Source organism: Mizuhopecten yessoensis, unplaced genomic scaffold (genome assembly GCF_002113885.1).
Source record: "Mizuhopecten yessoensis strain PY_sf001 unplaced genomic scaffold, ASM211388v2 scaffold11139, whole genome shotgun sequence".
NCBI classification, from domain to species: domain Eukaryota; kingdom Metazoa; phylum Mollusca; class Bivalvia; order Pectinida; family Pectinidae; genus Mizuhopecten; species Mizuhopecten yessoensis.
The window spans coordinates 378037-388773 of record NW_018408899.1 but is presented as its reverse complement, the minus strand read 5'-3'; the positions used below and the strand labels follow the sequence as shown (position 1 = coordinate 388773).

Genomic DNA, 10737 nt, shown 5'->3' with positions numbered 1-10737 from the left:
AATCTAGACTTCACAGAATCCAGTTTAAATAGTATATCGTACTACAATCGATATCTTATCCTCATTGGTTACTTCTATATTTTATAATAGGCTTAATAAGTTAATATTACTAAATAATATACATGTGGCTACAAAAAGACCAAAGACTGACAAATATAATGACTCGCATGTAATTACATGTATAATACATACATCTGTATATGACATTTAGATTGTGCACAGTAATGTCTCTATTTATTGAGAACTATTCATTTTGACATCAAATATTCTTTCGAGACAAACATGCTTAATGGATAAATATGTAATAAAATTTTACATACAAAAGAGCAGAATATATTATTCTTATAATTAACTTTCAAACTATCATTAAAACATTCACATACAAGAAATTCTCACAGGAAAACTCTTCATGTTGTCATAATGTATCTTTCATTCCAAGCACTCTGACATTGTTCCATTCAAAAATCCTGAAATTCTTCAATTCACATATACTCAGGAATGAGAAACAATTAAAATTAACATTAAGTGGAAATATCGAAAAGTCATTCCATGTTGATGCAATAAGTTGCATAGTTATTCATATTTAATCAGTCTGCTTTTTGCTGTTTTTTCTTAATAGCTGCTTCTCGTTTTGCTTTCTTTTTCTTCTCTTTTTCTTTTGCCTCAATCTCCTGTGCAAGTTTCCATGCCAGAATTGCACTGATGAAGAAGAACGGTGACAAACAAAGGAGGATTGTGAACACAAATTCCCATGGACTAGTAGCTGCCCATCTTAAGATATACTCCAACCATTCTCTCCAGTCAAACATGGCTAGTTTGAGAGTTTATATTTGTTCCCTGAACTTCTTGACTTGAAACTGCAAGAGCTGTCTTCTTTATGACTTTTTCTTTTCAACAATGGTAGTATTTTTTCTAGTTAGTTCTCTACAATGTAAAAATGAATATCAATAAACGTATAAATAAAATATGAATATTTGAGATAAATATACATATTTCTTAGATTTATCTTTTTGTTGCGGTAAATAAAAATGTATATGTAATTTTATCTTTAGTAAACTTTTGGCAATTTTCAAAGAAAAGTCAAGATTATACTCCCATATAGATAACCCTTATAAACAATGAAAAAGAAATAGTATTGCCTACATACAGTACCCCTAAATATATTTTCAGACATGTAACGGGTAACTCAGTGGGATATAGGTCGTTTAAACTGTCTCTCTCTCTTCACATTATAGTCCTTGATTAAGCTCTACTTTCAAATAGACTACTCAGTAAACACTGCAATACAGACTTATATCCATTACATATGTCTCCCACTCCAGCTATACAGCTTCTAACCGCCATTCAAGTATTTAATGTATCTGGCTTCAGAATCAACATACAGCCTTAAGAGCTGGTTCTCCTACAAGAGGAGGGAGTTACCACTACTACTACTACTTCTACTACTAGTAGTGGGTTCTTCATAGCCTAGTATGCCTTTTACAAGAGAGATACACTTTTTATACATTACCAAGTTTAACTTTCCAAGTAAATTGAAGTATTTAGGTGGGGGCAACGCCCACATACCTATTCGAGATTTTGCACTATGCCGATATTTTTATCCTTATTCTTAGAATTTAGCAGCTAGGGATTCCAAACACAGACACAAAAATAACCACACGAGGTTCACTCTAGTAAGAAACACGCGTCATTTGAGAAATGTTTTAAGTGCTCAGTGACAGCAGTGACGTGTCAAGTTCCATGATCTTTTCCCTTAAATTGCATCGTAGTCCTTGCTTTGAAAAACTATTTGAATGATCTTTGTTTATGTAAGGTTATATAGCAGTGATACATACCAGCGGTATGATAAATTGACTTCGTTCTGCATTTGTCATGTGTTTATGAGCCGGCTATCTTGAACGGAAGTAAATAAAGGTCAAGTTCGATAACTCGAAATCTTGCGGTGGTGTAAAGGAACGACAACTCTTGGTAGATATTGCTTTTTATAGCATTCTAAAGCATGCCCCTTCTTCTGCTTCTGCCATGTAAGTGTCCTCATTCGTCTTGCCGAATATAATGACACTGGTTTGTGCGTGCGCAATAGTACAATTAAAAATGTTTAAAAACAAAAATAATAATAATAATAATTATAAGTATGAGGAAGAATACTACTAATAGTTAATATAATAAGGAAATTTGAAGGTTGATTATTTAGTGTTTTGTTTGTTTGTTTTTTAGAACCAGCTACTCTGTATTAGGAAGAGTTCTTACTCGGTGTTGGTCATATCAACACTGGCCAACTTTAGGAACTTTTACTGTACAGAACTGTGCTTTTGTACATGGAACCAAAAATAAATTGCCAAATTAACAAAGATTACAACTGCTCTGTATTGGGGAAGGGTTCTTAATCGGTGTTGGTCATATCAACACTGGCCACCTTTCTGAACCCTTCCCGTACAGGAGTGTACTGATGTACTGCTAATGATTTTTCTAATTTAGAAATAATCACCTAATAAAAATAGATAAGGATAAAAACACACATTACTTTACGGTTTTTTAAAGTTTAGGATGGCAGATTTGAAGGCCACTAGTGATTTTTTTGTAGGCGATATCTGGCGGGAGGCTGTTCCAATCAACTATAGTGCGTGGATAAAAGGACATTTTCTTATACTGGGTTCTGCAGTGAGGTATGGAGAAGCATTGTTCATGTTGGTTTCTAGATAGACGTGTAGCTGGGAGTAGTTTGTTTGTAGAGTCAATTGCATCCGGGTTGTTTTTAATTTTGTAAAGCATGGCTAGGCGGGCATTTTGTCTTCTTGTTTCTAAAGGTGGCAAATTTAAAGTATCTAACATATCTCCTACACTGTTGCCATGGCGATTTAAGGTAAATCTTGCTCCTCTCCGCTGGACCATTTCAATTTTGTTGATGTCTTGTTCTAAATATGGGTCCCATACAGTACTGGCATATTCAACTGATGGCCTAACTAAAGATCTGTATGCCTGTTCTTTAATTCCTTTGGAGCTGATTTTGAGGTTTCGTCTTAAAAAGCTTAAAGTGTTGTTGGCTTTGTCACAAATGTTGGTCATATGTTTCTCCTAACGCATGTCTGAACTGAACGTAATGCCCAAATATTTAGCAGTATTTACATGTTTGAAGGTTTGTCCGTAAAGGGTATAATCAAACATTTTGGGAGAACGACTACGTGTTATAGAAAGTACGCTACACTTGTCCGGGTGGACGGACATAGTCCAGTTTTTTGCCCATACGGCTAATTTGTCCAGGTCAGATTGGAGACATTTAGCATCCTGATCACATGCTATGGTCAGATAAGCTATCGTGTCGTCCGCATGTAATCTTACAGTGGATTGTAGGCGTGATGCTAGGTCGTTTATGTAGTGCAGGAAGAGACTTGGTCCCAGAACTGACCCATGTGGTACCCCAGATTCTACAGACATATATGATGAAATTTCCCCTTCACAATGGACAGCTTGTTTGCGGCCAAGTAGGAAGTTTTTTATCCAGCAATTTGTTTTCCCTCTTACTCCGTAATGTTCTAATTTATGAATAAGAAGTGAGTGGCTGACTTTGTCAAATGCCTTCGAAAAATCTAATACTAATACGTCGGTTTGTTTGCCAGCTTCTAAATTTTGATTAATATCTTCAACAAATTCCAATAATTGGGTCGCGCAGGATCTGAATTTTCGAAAACCATGTTGCAAAGGGTAGAGTATGTCGTGATTATCTGAATGGGTCATGATGTGGCTTACTATAATGTGTTCAAAAAGCTTGCAACACACAGATATCAATGATATGGGACGGTAGTTTTCAGGAGTATAGCGTTGTCCTTTTTTGTATAAGGGGGCTACATGAGCAGTCTTCCAGTCATTTGGTACAATGTCAGTATTGTATGATTTGGTAATAATCGGTGTCAGAATGGGGGCTATTTCATTTGCAAGTTCCTTAAGTAGTCTTGGTTTTAAGTTATCAGGGCCAGCAGCTTTTTCTGGTTTCAGATTTAGCAGTAGTTTCAGAACTCCTTTGTTTGAAATATTTAGGTCAGCAATTGATGGATAAGTGTTGTCATCTACATAGAGAGTCTGATGGAATTCTGCAATAGAAATTTCAGTTGTAGGGGAGAATACCGAATGGAACTGCTTGTTTAGAGCATTTGCTTTATCAATGGGGTCTGATAGAAGTTTCCCATCGTGCTTTAATTGGCTGATATTAGTGCCTTCCGTCTTCCGGTGTTTAATATACGTCCAACATTTCTTGCTGACATTATTTGGATTACCAGTATCAGGTGTTACAATGCCCTCTATATATTTCCAATATGACTGGCGCAGTTGTTGTTGTACTAATCGTTTGATGTCTTTGTACTTAGAGGAGAGTTGAGGGTCTTTTGACTTTTTCACCTTTTTGTAAAGCTTGTCTCGCTTTCTGATGAGTTGTCTGGTTTCTTGTTTAACCCAATGTTTATTTTATTTTATTTTTGCCCTTTTTGGGGGGGATATGGGCCTTTATAGGAGCGTGTAACTTGACCCTGAACTTTTCCCATAGTTCGTTTGCGTCTGATTTATGGTCAAGTCTGAGTTCGTCTCCAAAGGAGTTGAGTTCAGTTTTGATATTATCCCAGTTTGCCTTTTTGGATAGTGGGATATCTCTAGGTTTTTGTTTTAGCTTTTTGGGGGCAATATTAAATTCCACAAACACTATATCATGGTCCGAAACGCCTGGCATGACTTTCGTTCAAGGTATTAAAGTGGGAAAATTTGTCAAAATCAGGTCTAAAGTATTGTTTTTCCTGGTTGGTTCTGAGATCATTTATGTCAAGCCAGTGTCATCAAAAGTGTTTCCAAATAATTTGTGTATATTTTGATGTAAGGTGCCTGGTTTTAGAGAGGTCTGGATTGCCACTCCCAACCGGGTAGGTTAAAGTCACCACCGATGAGTAGAGCTGCATCTTTTATACTGGCTGCTCTTTTAACAGAGGAGTCAAAACCATTAGCACTTTCCACATCGTTTGTTTTAGGGTTTTAAGGCAGATATGTATAGTGATCTGCAGCCAATAATGTCTACCTTGGTCCAAACTAGCTCACATTTGTCAGAGACAGTGAGCTCAGGTACTTCTTGGCTTATAAGGGTGTTTTTTATGGCAATTAACACCCCACCTCCTTCTCTACCGACTCTATCTTTTCGAAATAGTTTGAAAGAGTCAGGGAAAACCTCGTTATCCTTGATGTTAGGTGACAACCAGGTTTCTGTACCAATTATTATGTCAGGATCTGTACTGTCTATAACGTTACCAAGGAGGTGTTGTTTTGATCTAAGGGACTGGAAGTTTATGTTCAGCACCCGAAGTGGTTTTTGTACTTTGGAAGCATATATAGCTTTCCTTATTGGGGTTGAACAATGGACAGGGTTAAAGCCACGACTAGATTGTTCGAGGTTTGGGCTTTGTAGGCTTTGGAATGTTTCACTTGTATTGGACAGCACATGAAAGGAATTCGTGGTGCTTGTCACGTGAGGGTTGAATACCACTTGACTGTAATTTGGACGGTCACATATTAGGCAGTGCCAGCTTACCATCGAGTCATTTAATTCTTCATATGATTTGATTCCAACGTTTTGGCAATTACTGTGGAACCATTGGTCACAAGACTCGCAGACTATCCCCTTGTGTTCCCAAGTTACTGTGTGATCACATGTGCCACACAGATATTTTGTGGTGTCATTGCTTGGGCCTGGATTTTGTTCAATATCATTGGATTGCGTTATGATACTGATAAGTAGGTAAAGTAGCCATTTACGTGATTGTAATGGTGATTTTCTTTTGCGCCACATAGTTGCAATAGAGCACATGTTGATGAATCTACACTTTTCTTGTTCGACAAGGTATGACTGGGTATGCTCGTTTGGTAAGGGCAATAATGTTAACAGTATGCCAATTACTGTTGATGGTAGATCATTAACATTTTCTCCAGTAACTTTGATGTTTGAGTCAAAGGAATTGGTGTTCCTTCTGGTGACATAGGAGTAATCAAGGACTAGGTACTGATCTTGCAAAGCCTGACATGATGGTTTTTCATCTACTGATGTACTACATGCTTTTGTGGGACTAGCATATAGCTGCAGTATGAATGTGATGGCTATTGATCGGCCGAAAAATGGTTGTCGTACTTGAACATACATTCTTGACAGGACATGGGATTGACTCTACGTGCTTTTAATCATGTATATGCTTGTACTGACGAGCTTTCTATTGCACAATGCTCTGAATAGGGAGGTGTGTACACAGGATACACAAGTTAAGATGTTAGAAACATAAGCATGTCAATCTTCGGTCCCTGGGCTCCTCAGAGGACAACCGGTATTTAAACAACACAAGGATAGCCTTACTCATACATACCCATACATATACAGAGCACTGACTCACGATTGACTATAAGGTATGTGGTTGGAAAACAGCAGGGAACCTACTTTTAAGCTCGTCAGGTTTGTTGAAAAATGTGTTTACTTGAAAACGGTAGTCGAAATGCAAGATGGCGCGAAATACGAATTGTTTGGGTCAGGGCCAAAAAAAGTCTGAGATAAGGTCCGTTTTCAAGATTTTTTTTTTTTTACATGTTATAATGAAAAATATCTAATTTGAACCTATTCATTTTAGAAACTTAGCAAAGTGAAAAGCTGAATAAAATGAAAAATCGGATTTGTTTTCTTCAGCTACGGAGAAGAGCTCTTTCGTCTTGCACATGCGAACGCACATCACAGGTACTAGCCTCGTCTGTCAAAACACCCACAATATATTCAATATTATATTATGGGTGTATTGACAGACGAGTCTTGTCTGTCGATACACCCATAATATAATCTTGAATATATAATGGGTGTTTTGACAAACGAGGCTAGTATCTGTGCCTACATTTTAATTTGTTACCTGCATTGTATCACAGGCTGTGTAAGCCATAAAATTTATTGAAACATGTGGCTGTTATACCTAGCAATATGGAATGTAGAGAAATGATAAAAGTAATTAATGTTTTTAAGGGCGCATTTAAAATTATACTGATATATATCAACAACATAAAAGAAGATATGGATGAAGTCATAGGAAATAGAACTGGGAAATGGATGATCAGCGCAGGCGAGAAATGAATCTCATGGCTTTCAACCTCCCAGAATCAGTCAAAGAAACTTCAGCTGACAGGAAAAGGGAAGACATAGAAAATCTGATACATCTTTTCCAGTTAATAGGCATAAAGAATACACAAGTAAAGGATACAATTAGAATTAGAAAACTCTCAACGGACAGTACCAGACCAGCAAAAATAACGCTCGAAAATAGATCAGAAAGGAAGAAAATTTCGGATAACTGTAAAAAGATCAAGGACATCCGGGAGTTTTAATAAGTCGTCTTAACCAGATACTTCACAAAAGAACAAAGGGGAAAACACCAAGCCTTGTGGAAAGAAATGAAGCGAAGGAAGGAAAGAGGAGAAAAAACTAGCCATTCGAGGAGACAAAATAGTACAAATTGGCAAAGAACCCAATCCAGTACCAGTTACACAACAGGAACCTAGGCCGGGTCCATCAGGAATTTCCAAAAAAGTGTAACTTTGGCCAAAAGTTTGAAAGAACCACAAAAGGATAAAAAGAGGGAAGATGCCAACAAAAATCAAAGTGAAATCGTAGGACGTCTGATGAGATCAGCTGAAAAACGGGCAACGACAACGACTAGCACACCTCTAATAAGTACACAAATTACAAGCACATCATCAGGAAAAGTGGGTGCATCGCCTTCTGTCCCCCCTATAGCTCTAAACCTTGATTCGGAGAAGGACGGAGGCTCAGAGGTGGAATCCTTGATAGCTTCACAAATGGAAATATCTCGGGGAAGCCAAGGATGGGATGACATGGATTCTGAACACGATACTTCCGATAAGGAGGGGACCCCATAGGGAACTAGTTTTAACAAGGAAGGAAACAAACCAATTTTAACTGTAAATAGAGAGAATCCTGACAAACTACGTATCTTATATAGCAATGTGGACAGCTTACTTAATAAAAGACAAGAATTGGAGGCGGTAATCAAGTCAGAAGATCCAGACATAATAGCGCTTACGGAAATATTACCGAAAAATAACCAGGGAAACATACTTGAAAGCGAATTCAACTTGGAAAACTACGATCGATACTTTTTTAAATTCAAAAGGGCGAGGAGTAGTAATTTATATAAGGAAATCACTGCAAGGAACTCATCAAGATCAAATTTCCAAGAAAGTGTATGGTGCACGATTGGACTAAATGGAATGGACAAATTAATTATAGGGAACATATATAGAAGTCCCAACAGCTCCGAGGAGCTACAAACGGCGCCATTGGAAGTAACGCCTACAAATTTCTGGAAACAGTGCTGGATGAATTCCTTTCACAATGCGTCACTGATGAAACACATATTAGGCAAAACCAACGGGCTGCAATTCTGGATCTAGTTTTTAACAAAAGATGAAAATATGGTAAAAGAAGTAGAGATTAAGGCACCGCTTGGAAAAAGTGACCATGTGGTAATGTCTTTTGACTTTCAATTTTACCTAGAAATTAGGGAAACAAAGGGAACTACCTACAGATACTACAAGGGAACCTATGAGGAAATGAGGAAGGAACTGAAGGAAATGGCATGGGAGGAAATCATGGAAACAGAATCAACCCAGGAAGCTTGGGATCACTTTCAGCACGGACTTAGATAACAATCTAATCTAATTCCGTGCTTTCAGGAACAAGTAAATAGGATGACGAAGAAACATGTACAAGTGAGGAAAGTAGATCCGAACAGGAAACCGAGAAATTACTGGGTTACAATCGAATCTATGGAAGCCATTAAAAGAAAATAGAAGCTGTGGGTTAAATATAAACATGTCAAATCGGAGGAAAACTTCCAGAAATACCAAGAGGTAAGGAATAAAGCTACTGCAGCATGCCGGGAAGCTAAAATGAACTTTGAAAAAAAACAGTAGCTGGGAATGGAAAAAAGGACATATATTTTTGGAAATATGTACAGACCAAAACAAAGTAAAGAGTGGACTGGGCGACCTGACGGATGAAAATGGAAACAATGTTTCGGACAACAAGAAGAAATCCAATCTATTAAACAGATACTTTTGCATTGTATTCACCGGCGAAAATCTGGAAACAACACCATCATTTGAAAGCCGTAACAATAACATCGAGCTAACAGAAGTTCAAATAAACGATAAACTGGTCCTGAAGAAACAAGAAGAGGTCAAAGTTTCAAAATCCCCAGGGGCTGACGGTCTACACCCAAAGGTCATTCAAGAAATTGGAAGCGAAATATCAACCCCGACCAAAATCATCTTCCAGAAATCTCTCAATGAAGGGAAACTTCCATCCCAATGGAAAGAGGCAAACATAACTGCACTGCATAAAAAGGGAAGCAGGAAACAACCAGAAAATTACCGTCCGGTGAGTTTAACAGCAGTCATTGGAAAATGCATGGAAAAAAATCCACGGGATAGAGTAATGGAACATTTAGAAAACAACAACTTTTTGACCAAACACCAGTACGGATTTAGAAAGGTTAGATCAACAACCACTCAACTACTCGAAGTCATTGAAATTATCACCAAAATTGTGGAAAACAAAGAACCAGTGAATATCATTTATTTAGATTTTAAAAAGGCCCCTGATACAGTCCCCCACAAGCGTTTATTAACTAAGCTTGAGGGATACGGAATTACTGGAAAGGTATACGAGTGGATAAAGGACTTTCTTATCGGGAGACAACAACGGGTGATTGTACACGGTGAGGTATCTGAATGTGAGGCTGTAAAATCTTAGAATACCACAAGGGAACGTACTCGGCCCAATCCTGTTTGTCATATTTATTAACGACATTCCGGAACACATTCATACCATCTCTAAACTATTCGCAGATGACGCAAAGATCATTGGAAAAACCGGTTCTGTGGCAGAGAAAGATTTGATTCAACAAGATCTGAACAACCTCACAAAGTAGTCTGATAAATGGCAGATGTCATTCAACACCTCAAAATGTAAATCAATGCATCTGGGGCATAGTAAGCAGGAAAATAAATACTAAATGACAATCAAAGGAAGCTCGACCAACATAGCACGAGTGAAGAAAGAACAGGATTTAGGAGTCACATTCGACAAAGACTTAAAGTTCAGCAAGCACATATCAGGATGTGTGCCAAAAGGTAACCAAATGATCAGCGTTGTCAGACGAACTTTTGAGCACCTTGACAAAGAAACGTTCCTAACAGTCTACAAAGCATTGATCAGGCCACATGTAGAATACGCAAGTTCTGTTTGGAATCCAATCTACAAAAAGGATATCATAGCCATCAAAAACGTTCAGCGTCGGGCCACAAAATTAGTAAAAGCCCTCAGAAACAAGACATACAGAGAAAGACCAACGGAATACCAACGCTCCAACAGAGAAGGAAAGAGAATGATACGGTACAGGCGTACAAAATTCTACAGGAAATCAATAAAGTAGAGAAATCTGAGTTTTTCGAACTAGAGGATAACACCACAACTCGAGGACACCAGTGGAAGCTGAAGAAAGCAAGGAGCAGGATAAACTGTAGAAAAAAATGCTTCTCCAACAGAATTGTGAACGACTGGAACAATCTGTCAAGCTTGGTAGTGACTGCAGGAAGCCTGAACATTTTTAAATCCAGACTGAATGATCACTGGAGAAATCTGCCTATTAAATTCAC

General features: G+C 37.8%; 1 long non-coding RNA gene across 1 annotated transcript; it reads right to left on the bottom strand.

Moving 5' to 3' along the window:
* Positions 1–154: 154 nt before the first annotated feature.
* LOC110466614 lies at positions 155–1932 on the bottom strand. The gene is made up of 2 exons (XR_002464753.1): positions 1836–1932; positions 155–924 (listed from the first exon to the last, which is right to left on the bottom strand). It is a non-coding gene; the product is annotated as an uncharacterized LOC110466614 (long non-coding RNA).
* Positions 1933–10737: the final 8805 nt, after the last annotated feature.